The sequence below is a fragment of the Rhinatrema bivittatum genome, chromosome 2 (assembly GCF_901001135.1).
Source record: "Rhinatrema bivittatum chromosome 2, aRhiBiv1.1, whole genome shotgun sequence".
Classification (NCBI taxonomy): Eukaryota; Metazoa; Chordata; class Amphibia; order Gymnophiona; family Rhinatrematidae; genus Rhinatrema; species Rhinatrema bivittatum.
In genome coordinates, this window is record NC_042616.1 from 315,642,779 (window position 1) to 315,662,640 (window position 19,862).

Sequence of the window (19,862 nt, forward strand, 5' to 3'; positions counted from 1 at the left end):
CACGGCCCTTAAATTATTTAACTAAAAGCTTTTGCAAAATGACATACTTTTAAATGCCTTCCAAACAGCAGATAATTTGGCTTTTCTGTCACTGATTTAAACAGTATTCCATAAACTGGGAGCCATGCCTGAAAAGGCTTTATTACGAGTGCCTGATAATCTCAGGTCCTTAGGACCAGGAACAAGAAAGTTAAATTTACAAATCTCAGTGGACTAGCAGCCTTATATTTTCAGATACAAGCTTGCAAATAAGACAGCGCTAAGCCATTTAAAACTTTAAAAACAAAAGTCTAATTTTAAATTCACATACATGTTAATGTAACATGCCATGAGCATTTCAAAGGGAATAAATGCTCTTTCCTTTTTCCATCTCTGTCAGTCTCCCATGCTTTATTCACTTGCTTTCCCTGCAGCAGTGTTTTTTGCTAGGTTAGGCCTCACAGCCACGTTAGGGGGCTGATGCAATATTTATGCGCAGAAAGCAGGTGCTGAGCAGTCAGCGCCCGCTTTCCTAAAGTGCCCCCAGGCGCTCCTCCTGGGGGCACCATGCAATATTTAAATTAGGGGTTGTGTTAACAAGGAGACGCTAGGGGCGCTTGCACGCCCCTAGTGCCTTCTTGATAACGGGAGCTCGAGAGCATTGGCTGTCCGGTTTTCCTAAATGCCGCATAACCAGGGCTTCAGGAAACAGACACTTGTCAATTGAGAGTCCATTTACTGCATCCGACTGCCAATACTTTTTTTTTTTTATACTTAGTTTAGTTTTTCCTCCTACTTAATATCTCAACGATATTAAGTAGGAGGCAATACAGAAAAGCTGTTTTTTCTGCTTTTCTGTACTAGTTTTAGGAGCACTCAGTTATTAAACACCTGCTCAGGGCAGGCTTTAATTTCTGATTGCTAAAATGTGCGTCTTAAGATGCACTTTTTTTTTTGCATTGGGAGTGAATAGCTAATAGCCTCATTCATATGCATTGGCATGTGATGAGCGCTATTAGATTCACTTCACGTTGGATGCGCATTGTAGAGGCTCTAATCCCCTTATTTCATAAGGGGAATAGATAGCCCCTATACAATCCGCACCCAACTGCAGGTTATACAGGGCACTCGGCTGAGCGCAATGTATTGAATCAGCCCCTAAGAGGGTCTGAGTTTGATTTTGGCAGGCAAGACTTTCTAGGGAAACCTACTAGTTCTGTTGCTCCCAACTGACTCCTCTTCAGATAATGAAGTATGGGAAGCCCCGCCAGCCAGTCTCTGCTCCTGACCAGTTTATTTTCTTTCTCTTCAGCTGGCAACAACTGGAGAATCTCACTAGCTTCACTGCGCTAGCTAGTGGTGGCTCCCCCACCAGTACTTATGGCTTTGCTTTGTCCATCTACCCACCACTACTCCTTGCCTGAGATGTCAGAGCCACAGACAAAGTAAAAACAGAAGCTTTTTTTGTTTTATAACACACACTAAAAAGAATGAGGGATCAAGATATAAATTCCTCATGAATATTGATCACCAAGGACAAAATCCCTCAACAAAATTTACAACTTACCCTCCAACAGTTTCATGTAGTAGGCCATTTTACAATTATCCTCATTGTACATACAGACTTTATCAAGTATTTTCATACAGAAAAATTATGAGCACAAGTTCTCCATGAAAATCCTCAGGTAAGTGGCCAAATAAGCGCATATACTACCTCGTGCAAAAGTTACACTCGGAGGGCCTAACTTATGCTGGGTTTAGTTTTAGGCACATATATAGCTTTGAACATAAGATTTGCCATACTGGGTCAGACCAAAGATCCATCAAGCCCAGCATCCTGTCTCCAACAGTGGCCAATTCAGGTCACAAGTACCTGGTAGGATCACAAAAGGTTGATGGACTTGATGTTTATCCCAAGGACAAGCAGTGGATTTCCCCAAATCCCTTTGGTTTATGGACTTCCAGAAACTAATCAAAACCTTTTCTAAATGCAGCTACACTAACATTTTTTACCATCCGCTGGCAATGGATTTCAGAGTTTAATTATATATTGAGTAAAAAAATTTCTCTAATTTGTCTTAAATGTATCACCTGGTAACTTCATTGAATGTTCCCTAGTCTTTGTACTTTTTGAAGGAGAAAACAATTGATTTGCATTGACCTGTTCCACTCCACTCATTATCCTACAGACCTCTACTAACAGCTGAAGAACCCTAACCTCTTTAGCCTTTCCTCATAGGGAATCGTTCCATCCCCTATATCATTTTGGTTGCCCTTCTCTATATCTTTTCTAATTCTGCTATATCTTTTTTGAGATGTGGTGACTATTAAAGAGTATCCTGCTTACTCATAAAAAGTTTTCAGAGTCAGTGTATGTTCTTCTCTCATGACTTTTATGAGAAACTGCATTCACTTCAGAGATCAATGAGTTGTCTGAAGGACCCAGTATTTTCTTTGAGTGATTTATTTCTTCACAGTAAGTGCAATATATTAAAAAAATTATTGGTTTACTTTATACATTGGAATCCCTAGTCACTATAATACCTACAGTATCTGAATGTAATCCATTTTGAAGTGCCTATAAAATGGAAAATAAATATCTATGGCAAAATTAGTTCTTATCTACTAATTTTCTCTCCTCAGGTTCCCTCAGGCCAGTCCAGACAATTGGGTTTTTCTCCCCTACCAGCAGATGGAGACAGGGATGAAAATCTTTACTGCTTGCCTGGTAAATGTCAGTATGTCATCTGCAGTTCCTCAGTATTTCAATATCCAATCTAGAAAAACACCATACCCATGAGCAAGGAGACAGCTAAAAAAACAAAATAAACCAAAAACGTGTCAATACAAACAAACCTGCAGCTTGCTGCCCACCCACAGGAGGGTCAAACTTACAAAGAACAAATGAATACAAAATGTCATAATCTGATCTAAATACACACAGAAAAGAGGTCTGAAGAATGAATGGGTGGGATCCTGGACTGGTCTGGGAGAACTCAGGAATGAAAATTAGCAGGTAAGAACCAGTTTTTCCTTCCCTCTTTGTCCCCCAGACCAGTCCATACAATTGGGATGTACCCAAGCCACTCTAAACTGAAAGGGAAGCTGAAAGACTCACTCGTAAAGCTTCCATTCCAGAGGCAGAAGCCTCAGATGCCTGCACATCCAACCTGAAGTGTTGCAAAAGAGTGCAAGGAGGACCATGTCACTGCCCTACAAATCTGTGATGACGACAAATTCTGCCATCGAAGTCGCTTGTCCCCTTGTAAAGTTCGCCTTAAAGCACTCAGGAATCACTAGCCTTTAGGAAATATAAGCAGACACAATTGCCTGCTTAATCCATCTGGCAATAGTCATTTTGGATGTCTGATCCCCTTTCTTACATCTAGCAAAAAAAAAAAAAAAAAAAAGATGACTGGATCTCTTGAACCCATTCGTCACCTTCAAATAAAGTAGCACCCTAAGTAGATCTTGCTCCAAATGGAACGTAAAAACTACTTTAGACAGGCAGGAAGGGACAATATTGATTGATCCCCCCTGATCAGAAAACTTGATAAATAGATTTCTAAATGACAACACATGAAGCTACGAAATACACCTTGCTGAACAAATAGCTACCAGAAAAACTACCTTCAGCGTAAGGTCTTTCAGAGAAGCTTTGCAAATAGGCTCAAAGGGAGAAGTACCTAAAGCCTGTAACATCAAATTAGGATTCCAAAAATATACCAAAACTCGATACAGCAAACATAAATACTTCACCACCCTCAAAGACCTGACCATATCTGGGTGAGATGCCAAAGGATAACTTTGAACCTTTCCCCTGCAACAAGAGATGGCAGCCACTTGCACCCTAAGAGAATTTAAAGCAAACCCGTTCTGCAATCCTGCCTGCAAAAAGGAGAGAATGCAAGAATAGACACATGAAAAGGAAAACCCCCCTTTTTTTTGACAACAGGACTCAAAGACCTTACAAATCTGAATATAAGCTAAGGTTTCTTGTCTGCAACAAGGTAGAACTTCTTCCGAATAACCCTTTGTTCTTAATTGACTTAAGAGCCAGGCCATGAGACAAATGTGATCCACTTGCTTCAAGCAGATTGGATCTTGCTGTAGAAGACATGGAAACTGCATGAAACTCAGAGGACTGTCCACTCAATCTGATCAAACTGGCAAACCATGGACATCTGGGCCATTTTGGAGCTACCAGAATCATTGTTGCCCGATGTCTCTATCCTCTGAAGAATCTTTCTTATCAGAGGCCATGAAGGAACACATAGGAACATAAAATATACCATACTGGGTCAGACCAAGGGTCCATCAAGCCCAGCATCCTGTGTCCAACAGTGACCAATCCAAGTCACAAGTTCCTGCAAGTACCCAAACATTAGATAGAACCCAGGCTACTATATTCTTTATTGATTAATATCAGTTTATGGACTTCCCCTCTAGGAACTTATCCAAACCTTTTTTAAACAGAGTTACACTTACTGCCATATTCATGTCCTCTGGCAATGAATTCCAGAGCTTGTGTGTTCAGTGAAAGAATTTTTTTCTGATTTGTTTTAAATGAGCTACTTGCTAACTTCATGGAGTACCCCTAGTCCTATTATCTGAGAGAGTAAATAACTTATTTAATTAACCTGTTCAAGTATTTTCATGATTTTGTAGGCCTCTATCCTATCCCCCCCTTTAGACGTGTCGACTCCAAGCTAAAAAGCCCTAACTTCTTTAGCCTTTCCACATAGGGGAGCCATTCCATGCCCCTTATTTTGGTCACCCTTCTCTGCAATTTCTTTTTTGAGATGTGGCTACCAGAATTGCACACAGTATTCAATGTGTGGTCTCACCATGGAACAATACAAAGACATTATGGCATCTACCATTTTATTTGCTATGCCCTTCCTAATAATTCCTAATATTGTTTCCTTTTCTGACTGCCACAGCACACTGAGCAGACAAATTCAAAGTATTATCCACTATGACAACTAGATCTCGTTCCTGGGTGATAACTCCTAAATTGGAACCTGACATTGTATAACTATAGCAAGGGCTATTTTTCCCTATATGCATTACCTTGCACTTGTCCACATTAAATTTCATCTGCCATTTGGAAGTCCAGTCTTCCAGTCTCACAAGGTCCTCCTACAATTTATCACAATCTGCTTGAGATTTAACTCTCAATACAACAAGCCTAGAATCCACGATAACCAGGAAATCACTGATAATACTATAATAATACAAATCCTGTATGTTGAGTAGTGAGAAAGGAATTTATGAGAAGACTCAAAGTGACCTCATATAAGGTGCCCACGGGGATACAGGCTTGAAAAAGCTTTCAGCTGCAAGGGCCTTTTTTTAATCATTGGTCACAATGAGGCATTTTTAGAACGCTTCCATGTATGAAGCTGAATCGATATACACTTATCTTATAAAGCTCTACAGTCCAAATTTTGCAGGTGAGAGCACAAATGCAACAAACCAAAGTATAATCCGGCTGGGTAAGGAAAATCTGATGCTGTCCGACACGCAGTGTTTTGGAGAAAACCTCCTTCTTCAGGGAGTCGGATATAATTCTTGCCGGTTGCTGATAGATGATTCACGGCAAGGTGTTAGACTGTTCATCAGCACCGCACAAGTCAGTGTTCATGGGGCTCAGGTATCTTTGGTATGGGTTTATTAAGTCTGGGTTTGCTTTTTTCATGTTTTATGCACCCCTGTTCAAATATAGAGCCACGCTGAGACGCTTCATCACAGCCAGACAAGTTTGACTCACAATACGTAAGTTTCTCCTACCAGAGTCGCCGCCTTCCTTAAAAACTGTAAGTGGGACTTTTTGGATATACACCTCTTATTTAAAATGCAATTCCATTTTCATAGTTTCTGTACCGGCAAGAATTATATCTGCCTCCCTGTGCATACAGATGTGTTGGACAAAGAGGTTAGCCAATTCAGGTGCAGATGGGAGACCTGAAAAGGTGTGAAATGAGCCATCTTAGAAACCTATCCACTATCACACATATGCAATACTCCCTCCAAGGAGTGACTAGGTATGCAAAATTTTTTGTGATTAATTTTTTGAAACTAAAATTTTGACTGCCAGTATTAGCATTTCATTTCTGCATAGAGCACAAAGAAAAATAAGCATGTGAGTGACATTCTGAAATGTATAAGCAATGGCTCATGCACTCAGCTTAATGAAAACTATTAGAGATGTGAATCGGAACGGGAATCTGATCGGTTCCGGTTCAAATCTTAAAATTTTTATCGCCCAGCCCGATTTGAGTTTTGATTATCGGCTGCGCCCGAACCGATAATCAAAAAACCCTCCCCCACCCTCCCGAACCCCCAAAAAAGGTTTTAAAATTACCTGGTGGTCCAGCGGGAGCACGGGGAGCGATCTCCCGCTCTCAGGCCATTGGCTGCGTTAATAAAAATGGCGCCGATGGCCCTTTGCCCTTACCATGTTACAGGGCAAAGGTAGCGCTGGCGCCATTTTGAATACTGGCAATACGGCCTGAGTGCAAGAGATCGCTCTCGGACCCCCGCTGGACCCCCAGGGACTTTTGGCCAGCTTGGGGGGCCTCCTGACCCCCACAAGACTTGCCAAAAGTCCAGCGGGGGTCCAGGAGCGACCTCCTGCACTCGGGCCGTATTGCCAGTATTCAAAATGGCGCCAGCGCTACCTTTGCCCTCACTATGTCATAGGGGCTGACGGTTGGCCCCTGTGACATAGTGAGAGCAAAAATAGATACGTACATAATAATAAAAAAAAACAAATAATAAAACACATGACATGTGACATGTGACATAAAATGGTAACATAGAAAATGAAAACATTAAATATATATAAAACATACCTCTGTTATATCAAATAAAATTCATATATTGCACAGATGGAGTGTGGAAAATACATCATATGGTCTGGAAGATGTAACAAAATATAAATTACTATAAATATAGTCTAAAATAGGTCAAAGTATAAAAAATACATAATAAAAAGAATAGAAAAGTGTAAATAAATAGGAAAAATACAAATAAAAAATATGAAAAATAAATGATAAAATAAAACTAAAAATTATTTACCTCTTTATAGAAATGTCATTCAACATATGAGCAATGAACTGTGATCAATTGTTGTTCATTAGTGGATACATAGACTGCATACTATATATAAAAATGACAATAAATTAAATTCAAAAAAATATATATAGCTCATTTGAACACAATGATTCTTTATTATGACAAATTTTGTCTATGTCTGAACACACTAAGTGTGGTATCATCAATACAACAATCCTTTAAAAACATGTTTAAACTAAAATAAAAAATATATCGTCTATGGAAACTGCTCCGTTATGGGTGACTGAAGCTTAAATCTGATGAAGAATGAATAAAACTAATAAATAACCACTAGCTTATATTTTATAAAGAAAATACTAGTGTAACTAAAATATATAACGAAGCTTTAAGCAAACTAAACACATATAAAAGATGACTGAAAAGCATAAAACGCACCAAATTATATGCGAGTATTCAAAATTTAAATTTTGCAAAAAAACAAATGAAGGTTGACCGACGTGCCGCAAATGCGCAGTAGAGAGCAGCTCTACTGCGCATGTGCGGGCGAGCACGTCGGTCAAGCAGAGCATCAGCTGTTGAAAAACATGGCGGCGGTGAGGAGCAGTATCGGCGGTGAGGAGCGGCGGTGGCGACAGCGAGGAGCGGCGGCAAACTCGGTGGTGAGGGAGGGGGTGGCGGCAGCAGGGAGCGGCGAACTCGGTGGTGAGGGAGGGGGGTGGCGGCAGCGAGGAGCGGCGAACTTGGTGGTGAGGGAGGGGGCGGCGGCAGCGAGGAGCGGCGAACTCGGTGGTGAGGGAGGGGGGCAGCGGCAGCGAGGAGCGGCAAACTCGGTGGTGAGGGAGGGAGGGGGGCGGCGGCAGCGGGAAGCGGCGAACTCGGTGAGGGAGGGAGGGAGGTGGCGGCAGCAGCAAGGAGCAGCGAACTCGGTGGTGAGGGGAGGGGGTGGCGAGGAGCAGCGAACTCGGTGGTGAGGGAGGGAGGGTGAGAGTGAGGGGCGGGGAGGAGCTGTGAACTCGGTGGTGAGAGTTAGGGAGGGTGAGAGTGAGGGAGGGTGAGAGTGGGAGAGGGAGGGGAGGAGAGAGGGAGGAGAGAGAGGGGGAGGGTGAGAGTGAGGGAGGGTGAGAGTGGGAGAGGGAGGGGAGGAGAGAGGGAGGGGAGAGAGGGGGAGGGGAGGAGAGAGGGAGGGGAGGGAGGTGAGAGGGAGGAGAGAGAGGGGAGGGGAGGGGGAGGAGAGAGAGGTGAGGGGGAGGAGAGACAGGGGAGAGAGGAGGTAAGAGGTGCTGTGTTTGAAAATGGACTGAAAAAAAATGTAATGTAGCCCGTTTTAAGGGGCTTAATGGCTTGTATAATATAAACTAACCCATTCGATTGTTACAAGCACGTCACGTATCTTCACTGTACGTATTGAGACCACTCAAAAAAAGGGACTCAAAGTGAGCATTTAAACGCTGAAAAATCGCGCGAAAAATGGCGTCAATCAAACAAAGGGGGCGTATCCCCAAATAACCCGTATGTGACAGCTGTAGGAAAGAACATGTCAATCAAATTAAATAGACATGGATTCAAAAAGCCCGTATGTGACAACTGGCCCCGCTATATTGAAAACTATTAAGTTTAAAATCAATCAATTAATGCCCGCGCTGTTGTGTACAGAAGTAAATATTAGTAAAATAAAATACAGTAGTCGCTTATCATATGCTAAATGTAAATAATTTCAAAACAAAGAAAAATCGCGCCAGCTAATGTATCTGAACAGGGGGGCGTCTACAAAGTCTATGCATATGAGCAATCAGACAGCTATAAATTAAAACGTGAAATGTGATTTAAACTTTATTCGCTTACCCAAAAATGAACAAAATTCTACAATGAATAAGTCAACCTATTCAGTAAACATTAAAACATGTTTGATAAAGAATAAAACTTGAGGGGCAGATTTTAAAAAGTTGCGCAAGCGCGTACTTTTGTTCACGCAGCAGGCGCAAACAAAAATACGCCTGATTTTATAAGATACGTGCATAGCCGCGCGTATCTTATAAAATCTGGGTTCGGCATGCGCAAGGCTGCGCAAAATCGGCAGCCTGCGAGCGCCGAGCCGCGCAGCCTGCCTCCGTTCCCTCCAAGGCCGCTCCGATTTCGGAGCGGCCTCGGAGGGAACTTTCCTTCGCCCTCCCCGCACCTTCCCCTCCCTTCCCCTACCTAACCCACCCCCCCAGCCCTATCTAAACCCCCCCCTTACCTTTGTTGGCAAAGTCACACCTGCTGAAAGCAGGCGTAACTTTGCGTGCGTCGGCCAGGTGCCCCACTACGTGGTCCGGTCCCGGGGAATGTTGCAGAGGCCGCAGCCACGCCCCCGGAATGCCCCCGGGCCGAAACCACGCCCATGTCACCGCCCCCGAAATGCCCTGCCCCCTAAACGGCGCGTCATCTCGACACGCCCCCCGACATGCCCCTGACACGTCCCGGGCTTTACGTGCGCCGGCGGCCTATGCAAAATAGGTGCGCCAGCGCGCGCAGGCCTTTGAAAATCCGCCCCTGAGTGCACAAAATGTTAATATACAAACAAAACACCCGATAACTAAAAAACTATTCCCAAAACGCACCAACTGTGTATAAATATTTTAAAATATGCAACTAAGAACCACTAACTTAAAATTTGTGTCTCTTGACTCATAACTACTCTGTTAGCTCACACAAATCGCATTGGCGGTGAAAAAATATGGTCTAAACTCACCCATTCATTTGTAAACAGTAAGTCACGTATCTTCACTGTACGTGTTGCACACACTCAAAAAAGACAGAAGAGACTCAGAGTAGGGATTTAAACACTAAAAAAGCGCGCGAAAAGTAGTGTCAATCAAACGAGGGGGGCGTGTCCACAAATAACCCGTGTGTGACAGCTGAAGGAACGAATGTGTCAATCAAATTAAATGAACGTGTGTTCAAAAGCCCCTGCATCCTAGCTCCAACATCGATCTAGCGACACCCAATTCTTGGACTTTGGTTCTTCAGTATTATAAACGTTCAATCATGAGACATTGGTTGGCAAAACGCAATTTTCTGGACGTTCGATTACTGAATGTCTGAGCCAGGCACACAGGAATCGGAAATCGATAAAAACCGCTTGTGGATGTTTTCAAGTACTTCCATTTACTACATGCTTAGAAAAAATAAAACTTTAAAATGAGCAGTTTCAAGGAACTGTAATGTAAAGACATTGAAAAAAGTTAGATAATGGATGGTGGACAGGTGGCCCCCAGACACTTAAAACATTCTTATCTACTTTTTCAATATCCTTGCATCGTGGGCCCCTTATAATTGATTTTGCGATGACCCATTCTTGGACATCGATCCTGGACACGCTCTATCCTCAGATGTCGTATTCAAGGATGTACATTTACTACATGTCAACAAAAAATATATATAATAAATATAAAAAATGTTCATATAAGTAGAAAGCAACCAGTTCTTACTTTTGGAAAATGAAGGAACTGAAGAGATTAAATAAAGCTGAAGTCATATGAATTCAACAGACCAGTTACCACCAGTCTGTAGCCAGTACAGGTCTAATTGACCTAGGCACAAAAGGAAAGTTTGCTTCATGGCAACGATTTATATACCCTGCTGCTGATAAGATTATGACGCGCTTACAGATAGGATTATGACCCGCTTGCTGACGTCACAGCAAGCAGATTTCAAATATGCTTTTCTACTTAAATATAATTTTTTTTGAACTTCAACAATTGTATTACATTTGTCAAACTTTTTTTTGACGGAAGCAGACTGATTGCATGCGTAATACAATATTGAACATCTGATGCAATAAGATCTATAGCGCTACCGATGCTCTGTTTCTATGTGCGCCTTTTTCACATGCTTTTCATTTCAGATTAAATATTGCATCCGAGGTGCCAGAGAAAAACTGCACGCACGTTTAAACTGCATTCTTTCCTAATGAACGCAATTTTCCTGTGTGTCTTATTGCATTGGCCCCTTACTGGGGAGACTGGATGGACCATTTGGTCTTTATCTGCCGTCATTACTATGTTATATATTACCTCCAATATTCTTAGCTAAATGGTTTACTACCAGGGAACCCAAATGAATAATGTATATACAGTACCTTTCTAAATCATATAGCACCCACTGAGTGGCAGCATTTAGGAGATTAAAATGCTTGAAATGTTGCCACAAGGCTCAGCAATGATGCTTTATATATATATTTTCTGGTAGTTTTCACATGCACTGATGCATGATTTTTTTTAAGATGCACATTTATTCCTTCAGTAGGTTAACAAAAACCTAGGAAACATGGCTTGAAATAAGCATTTGAGCAGCTTTGGACAGTTTTTTTTGTTGTTTGCTTGAATTTATAGCAGTTAAGGTGCCTATTAACCTATTTTCTATGTTACACAGATAAACACAGCTTTTCTTTGTATTGTGCATGGTTGTACTACATCCACGGGAGCTTATTTTCTTTGATGTAGCTGGTAATAAGTGACAGTCGGCAGGGCTTCCTGGCTATCATCTGAAGAGATAAGACTTGACAATGATTTCATTAAAACATACCACTTGTTTATCAAAGTCTGTGGGCAAATTCCCACTGCAGCTACACAGACTGACAGGAAAGTTGCCTTCAAACACAATTTATACAAATATAAAGGAAAAAAGCTCTCCTTTCTAAGTTGAAGCTGCATAGCTATTAACAAGCAGCTTTTGTGTTTTCACACTCAAAGGTCAAAGGGAAACACTTTGTAATGTATTTGAAAAGATGTATTTGAAAAAGTTAATGCATTAGATGAAAAATATTCAATATAGAGACCAATATTAAAAAGTAAAAATGCCATCATGCATTAAGACAGTCTTTTGAAATTCATAGGTGTGAAAAACACTGTGCATAAGAAAATCTCTGTGGGACACTGCTGAATATGCTATGAGCCCAGGGTCAGGGCATCAGACCATGAAGCAGTTGCAGTTCCTCTAAGTTCTTACTTGGCCTCTAGTGTGATGAGCGGCATAAGTGTGAGCCCTTGTTCCTGTGGCATAGTTGACACAGCCTCATAGGCAAACCTATGAGGAGGTAGTGAGCTAACCTGGCAATGGCAGAAGCCTGGGATGAGTCTGCCAAGCTCACGGCCTCAGCAAACTGTGATGAGAGGCGTGAGTGAGAACTTGTTGATGTGGTGCAATTGATGCAGACTTGTAGGCGAATATATGAGACCTATGCCAATAGCTGGCAAACGTGTCCTGATGCAGGAAAGACTGGATCTTTGCCTATACCAGTGCCTCCCCCTGCAGGTTGAGCCCTTGGGGGCCCTAGGGCGATGGAGTGAGCTAGAGTACAGAGGCATGCCAGGGTCAGGACAGGCAGCAGACTGGGGAGACAAGGAACAGGCCAATGATTAGCGCAGGTGGCAGACAAGCATAGTTTGGCTACAATGCAAGATATCAAGGACAGGCAAACTTAGGTCCAATACAAGAAATCAGGTCCAATGTGGGAGGTCCAATGCAGGAGGTCAATACCAGGAGATCAAGCCAAAGATGGACAAAGGCACATGAGAGACACTGGATGAGAAAAGCTGGGGCAAGGCAAGGCTGTAAGAGACAAGCTGGGTAGGACACAATCAGAAACGCAGGGCAATCAGGAGCAACACATTCTACTTCTTAGGCAGGTGACCTGTTGCTGAGGCGCCGAGCAGGAGACACAGCTGGGTTTAAATACCTAACTGCATTATGTCCTTGGAGAGCGACAGGACTGGCCTTTCCCACCATGAAGCCTTCAAGAGCTAGCATGCCTAGGGAATGGTGCAACACAGCAGCAGTGCTAGCAATGTCCTGCTGCAGGAGCGGTTCAAGGTAGTTTCCAGGCTGTGCCATGAACTGAGGCGAGGTGGGAGTGATGCCGGTCTCGGGTAGGTCCCACGACCAGTAAATGTAACAATATCCCCCCTCAAAAACCCCCTCCCCAAACTTCTGAGTTTAGGGTTCCTGGGGAGACATCTGTGGAAGTCTCGCAACAGTTGTGGGGCTTAGTAGTTTGAGGCAGGTTCCTAGAAATTTTCTTCCAGGCCAAAAGTCTTCCATGCGATGAGGTACTGGATTTGGTTCCCGACCTTCTGGGAATCCAGGATCTTCTCAACCTCGGTACTGGGTATCCTCTGTCATGACTTCTGTAGGCTTGATATGTGGTCTGGATGCCAAGATAAGATTGCTGGTTTCAATAGAGAGACGTGGAACATGTCAAATTCGGAGATTCGAGGTAGCTTGAGTTTGTTGGTTACTGGCCTCACCTTCCATATAATAGAGAATAGTCCCACAGATCTTGGGGTGAACTTCAGAGAGGGCGTTTTAAAGTGCAAGTTTTTCATACCAAGCCAAACTAGGTTCCCAGGCTGGTGTAGAAGTTCCGGGCAGCATCTTTTGTCCACCTGCCTCTTGGAACGTTCTTCTACTTGTTCCAGAAGGTGGGTTGTTTTCTGCCAGAGGTCCTGGAGTTTGTGTCCCATCAAATTGACTGCAGGGCAGGTGCCAGAGACTGGGATAGGCTTGGGTGTACGAGGATGATGGCCAAATACCACATAGAATGGTGATGACAGTTGTGCTGCTTATGTGATTATTGTGGCAGAACTCTACCCACTGGAGTAGCATTGGATTATATAGGCCCTTAGGAAAGCCTTGAAAGTCTGATTTGTTCATTCAGTTTGGCAATTGCTCTGGGGGTGATGGGCTGATGTAAAATCCAAGGTAATTCCAAACTTCCTGCACAGACTTTTCCAGAAGCAGACCATAAAACTTATTCCTCCTTCCCAGAGGATATGGAGCAGAGGACCATGTAAACGGAAGATGTGCTGGACGAAGATATTGGCCAGTTCAGGTGCTGAAGGAAGACTGGGTAGAGGCATAAATTGAGTCATCCTAGAAAATCGATCCACCACTACCCATATAGTGGTGTTGCCACTTGAGAGGGGAAGGTCAGTGATAAAGTCAGTGGCCAAGTGGGACCAGGGATCCTTGGGGCTGGCAGCGGCTATAACATTCTTCAAGGTTGAGCTCAAAAACTCTTGTTCATAGTTGATCTTCATCTGAGGGCACCAGTAATCGTAAGAGATTAACTTCAGGGTTTGTTTAATGCCTGGGTGTCCCACCAGGCAGGAGTCATAAGCCCACTGAGTAACCTTCTGACTAAAGCACTGAATGGTTTTCCCAGGGGGAACTGTCATTGCGGCTGCAACCACGATGCTTGCAGGGTCGATATGTTGTTGGTGCTCCATGGAGCCTACCAGATCAAAGAAATGAGAGAGGGGTCATTGGTTTGGTGGTTGAGCGGTATCTAAGCTCGAAGTAAACTGGTTGAAAAATAGCGATCAGTGGATTTGTCATGGGTTCTATCATTGAGTTTGCACCAAGTGTTTCAGATTTTTGTGGTCTGTATAATCACATGGTGTCTGGCACCTTCCAATAGATGTCGACATCCCTCCAAGGCTAGCTTTACTGCTAGGAACTCACGGTTTCCAATGGTGTAATTCCTCTCTGCTGATGTAAACTTCTTGGAGAAACAGGAGCATGTCATAAGGGTCCCATTGTTTTGATGATGTAAAAGGACAGCCCCTACCTCCAGTATGAATGGCTTGGAAAGGTCTGAATGGTGCAAGCATGGACTGTGGGTGAATTCCTCTGAGGCACAGGAAAGCCGCATCGGAGCTGTCAGACAGCTCAGACAGCTTGGTATTTGAACCCTTTCATGTAAGGATGGTGAGGGGTGCACCCAACATGGAATAGCCATAAATGAACTGCCTGTAATAATTTGTGATTCAAATGATTCAAAGCTGCAGGGCCTTGAAGTCCATGGGTTGAGGTCAGTCTAGGATGGCTTTTAATTTCTCCAGATCCATGTGCAGGCCAAACTGGGGAAATAATGTAACTAAGAAAAAAGAGTTCCTCTTGTTTGAAGGTACATTTTTCTAATTTTACATGAAGGTAATGCTCACGGAGCTTCTGGAGAACTTGCTTTACCTGACCTCAATATTCCTTCATAAACTTTGCAAAAACCAGGATATCATCTAAATATACCACTACATGGGAGAAGAGCAGGTCCTGAAAAATCTCATTTCCAAAAACTGAAAGAATGCAGGAGAATTGCATAACCCAAAGGACATCATCAGGTAGTCAGTGTCCCAGGTATTAAAGGCTGTCTTCCATTTGTCAACTTCTCAGATTCTAATCAGGTTGTATGCCCCTCGCAGGTCAAGCTTGGTAAATATGTGTGCTCCTCTGAGATGGACAAAGAGTTTGGTGATTAGTGGGAGACTGTATCGACTCTTCTTGGTAATGGCATTGACCCCATTGTAGTCAATGCAAAGATAAAGCAAACAGTCTCTTTCCCTCAAAGTAGCAGCCAGCCCTGGCGGGTGACGAGGAAGAGCAAATAACCCCCACCCCCACCCCGCTGACTAAATTTTCTGTAATATATTTGGACATTGACTCTGTTTCAAACACAGAGAGTAGGTAGACTCTACTCCTAGGCAGTACCTTTCCTGAGATCAAGTTAATAGCATAGTCATAAGAGCAATATTGTGGCAGGACCTTTGCCTGTTTCTGAAGACATTCAAATGCTCTGTGCATTGCGCTGGCAAACCTGGAAGCTCTGAGGTGACTGAGTGAGGTGCACCACAGGATGAGACTTTAGATAGGCACTGCTCATGGCAACAGGAGCTCCATCAGGTGACCTATAAGGTACCCCGATCAATGTGAGGTTGGTGCAACATGAACAGGGCAGACCTAATATAACCACATTGACTGCTTTGGGAAGAACATACAGGCTGATCTGTTCCCTGTGCTGGAGACTGGTCTGTATCGCGAGTGTAACAGTAATCATTTTGACACGTCCTATAAAAGGCTCTCCATGGAGCAAAGAAATGAGCACAGTGTCCAAGGGGATGGTCAGGCTACCATAATGATGCACCGAGGATTCATGAATGAAGCTGCTTCCAGTATCAAGAAAATCTTATGTATCGAAATGGGTATCCCTAAACGCTACTGGCACTAGAATCTATGAAGAGGATCAAGGTCAGTTTAGGGTGGCCACTCCCACAAATCCTAGGTCCAGGAATTTCCCAGCTTGGCTGGGCAATGGTTTGCAAAATGCCCTGAGACAGCACAATAGAGGCATAAGTTGAGGCATTGATGCCTGTTTTTCTTCCATGGACAGTTTAAGATGGTCTAGCTGCATAGCTTCTACTAGGCTGTTCCCGGGTCAGGAGGTGCCCAGGAAGCCACTGTGCACTGGAAACTAGGGGCGAGGAAGATGGGACAATTAGCCAAACCCCTCTCTCGAGCTCATTCTTGAAATTGGAGGTCCAGGAGTAAGGCTAGGCTGAATAACCCCTCCAGAGTGTCAGGCAAGTTCCAGCCAGCCAACTTATCCCTAATACATTCTGAGAGCTCTTGCCTGAAGATTGTGATTAGGCTGTCAATGCCCCATTGGAGCTCAGAAGTCAGCATGCAGAAACGAACTACATACTCCCCAACAGATCAGGAACCTTGTTAGATCTGCAGGAGCTCGGACGCCATGGAAGACACCTTAAGCAAAAATTACTTTACATTTCAAGAAAAAATGTTTCTACAGATTCGCGGAACTGCTATGGGCACCGCAATGGCCCCCGATATAGCTAATATCTACGTTGTTGATTTTGAGGAAAGATATATCCAAAATTCTAATTGGAGTGGACATTTAAAATGTTGGAAACGCTATATAGATGATATTTTCGTCATAATGCATGCACCTGTCTCTACTTTACTTGCTTTTCATCAGTGGTTGAATACATTTAACTCCTGTCTGAGATTTACTATGACTTACCATGAAGCTGAAATTGCTTTTCTGGATATTCTCATTACAAAGCATGATACTTTACTGACTACTAGCATTCATTGTAAACCAAATGAGCGGAATAATTTAAGATTTGATAGTTTTCATTGGACCAATTTCAAAGTTAATCTCCTTGTAGGCTAATTTCTTAGGCTACGTCACTTATGTTCAGACAATAGATTTTAAGATCAAGGCCAAACAAATGGCACAGAGATGTTTTACAACTGAGGTACCCAATGTCATCTATAAAAGCTGCATATCGATGGGCCCTGTACTCTAATCGTGACCTCTTGTTATCAAATAAAAATTCATCAGTGGATTTGAACTAGCAGAGAGTGGTCTTGCACTACACTGCTGCCTCTGCTGCTATTTGTGGAGCCATCCATAAGCACTGGTCTATTTTGCAAAAAGTGCATCCTATGTTTCAAGCTCCCGTAAGCTTTGCTTTCTCTCGTAGCCCCAATTTGAAAAATTGTGTGGTTCAATGGGTGTTTTATGATCCACCACGAGTCTATGATTATAGTACGGAGGCTTGTGACTGTAGTCTTTGCCTTCTTAAATATTCAAAATCCACACTGAAATCATCTTCTAGATATGAGATTCAACTAGTAACAGAATTTACGTGTAAAATTTCTCACTTAGTATATATGATTATTTGCCTGTGTCAGTTAAAGTATATTGGTATGACTAAACGTATGGCGTGGACTTGCCTCATTGAACATCGAAGCTGTTTAAAAACTAACAAACTCGAGGCACCTATGGTCTCTCACTTTTTGGAAACAGCTCACAAATTTGATGAGATACTGTGGACTGTGTTAGAGTATGTTCCGCCACATTGGCGTGGTGGTAATCATGCAAAAACACTAAGACAACGCAAACAATATTGGATCTTTCATTTTCAAACAGTAATCCCTCACAGGTTAAATTGCGAAATTGAATGGACTGCTTTTTTGTAATTGTTCTTTCTTTTTTCATTTACTCTCCGAGTGTGACGTCACATTGATGTATTGACTGAGTACCTTTATGTAACGCTTGCCACCCATGGCAGCCCCACAGTGCGGCCCTCTCACCTCTTTACACAAGCTTCGGGCTCCAGCTCCTCGTTGTTGGCGGTGGTGGGCTGCCAATCCCAACCTCTGACTTCCACCAGCACCTCCGGCCCTACTCAGCTTCCCATGACCTCCAGCCAGGATGCCTCTATCCGTTGGGCCTCTCTGTGGGGTTTGTGGAGAGAAGCTGCCGGCGGTGCCGCACCCCTTCCTAGGTGTGCGCACGCACACCAGTGAAATATTTAAAGGGCCTGCAGCGGGAACCTGGCAGTAGACCTGGATGCTGACATCAGTTCCCTCAGCGTCTAAGTGCTCAGGCCTTGTACTGAGGCACTGCCTTTGCAACAGGTCTCCTTGGTCTCTTGTTCCAGGTTTCCTTGTACTCGTTGCTTCTCCGTGAGCCTTGCTTAGTGTTCCTGTTTCTCCAAGTTCCTGTTCTGTGTTCATCTCATCTGTGTTCTGATTGTCTTCCTGGTTCTGAACATCGCTACACCTGACCTTGCCTGCCTTCTCTGAGCTGGACCACTGCTATGCCTGACCTTGCCTGCCTTCTCTGAACCTGACCACTCCTATGCCTGACATTGCCTGCCTTCTCCGAGCCTAACCATTGCTATGTCTGACCATGCCTGCCTTCTCCGTGCCTTGACCATTGCTACGTCTGACCACAGTTGCCTTCTCTGTGCCTTGATCATTGCTAAGTCTGACCACAACTGCCTTCTCCGTGCCTTGACCATTGCTACGTCTGACCACGCCTGCCTTCTCCATGCCTTGATCATTGCTACGCCTGACCACGCCTGCCTTCTCCGTGCCTTGACCATTGCTACGAATGACTTCACCTCAGACTTTCTAGAGCCCAGAGTTCCATGTTGCTTGCCACACCTTTCAAATGCTTCCAGCTTCCATTCAAGTTTGATAGTGATGCCTCTGTCCCTATCCTCTGTACATGGACTATTAAGGCTTCGGCCTCTCTTTGCTCAAGCACTTTCAGTTCCTGCTTGTTCCTTGGTGCTTGAGTTCCTGTTCCATATCCTGTTCAGGATAGGACCATGCTATCTGCTGGCTGCTGGCTCCGGGCCAAACCATCTACTACCTGCACTTAACCTTGAGGCCCATCTAAGTCCTACTGGCCCCGGCACCTGAAGGCTCAACCCGAGGGGAATGTGGGCTGGTATAGGTAAAGCTCAAGTGGCCTCCAGCTTCAGTCCACTCCGCCTGCTGACAGTGGGAACCCGTAGGCCCTCGCCTATGGGTTGCGTCAACCGTACCTCAGCTCAATTAAATATTTGCGCATGCTCAGTGTAGAGTTTAAATGGTTGCCTGTCAGAGCACATTACTTTTCGTTTGCCGTGTTTAAAGTTTGAGACATGCTTTATTCTTGTGAGTATGGTGGTACAATTTGCAAAGCTGATATATGTATGTTTATCCCTATGTGTTGCCATTATATATACATTTTTGCTAAAAATGTTTTTTTGTTTGTTTTTCAAGCAACATTCCTGAGATACACCATATTGCGGTGAAGAAGCTGTACTGGCAGGTCCCTGAGGCAGTGTGTGTGTGAAACGTGATATCATGTCAGGTTATGCCAAATGGGGGAAGTATCTAATTTTTATTTAAAAAATTTTAAATTCATAAAAAATATTGAAAGTGTTTCTGTGGACCGATGATTAAAATGTACCCATTAGCAGTGAAAAGACTAAGTTCAAAAATTTGCTTCAGTATCAGCGGGGTGGTATGACAGTCCTTAACAAAGGTTTTGCTTGAATGAATTTTTTCGTAAAGAATTACTGTTTTTGAGTTAAAATAATATTCATACTGATGTTCAAGTCCAAATGTAGGTCAATACCAGGAAGTCAGGCCAAGGATGGACAAAGACGAGATACTGGATGAAACTG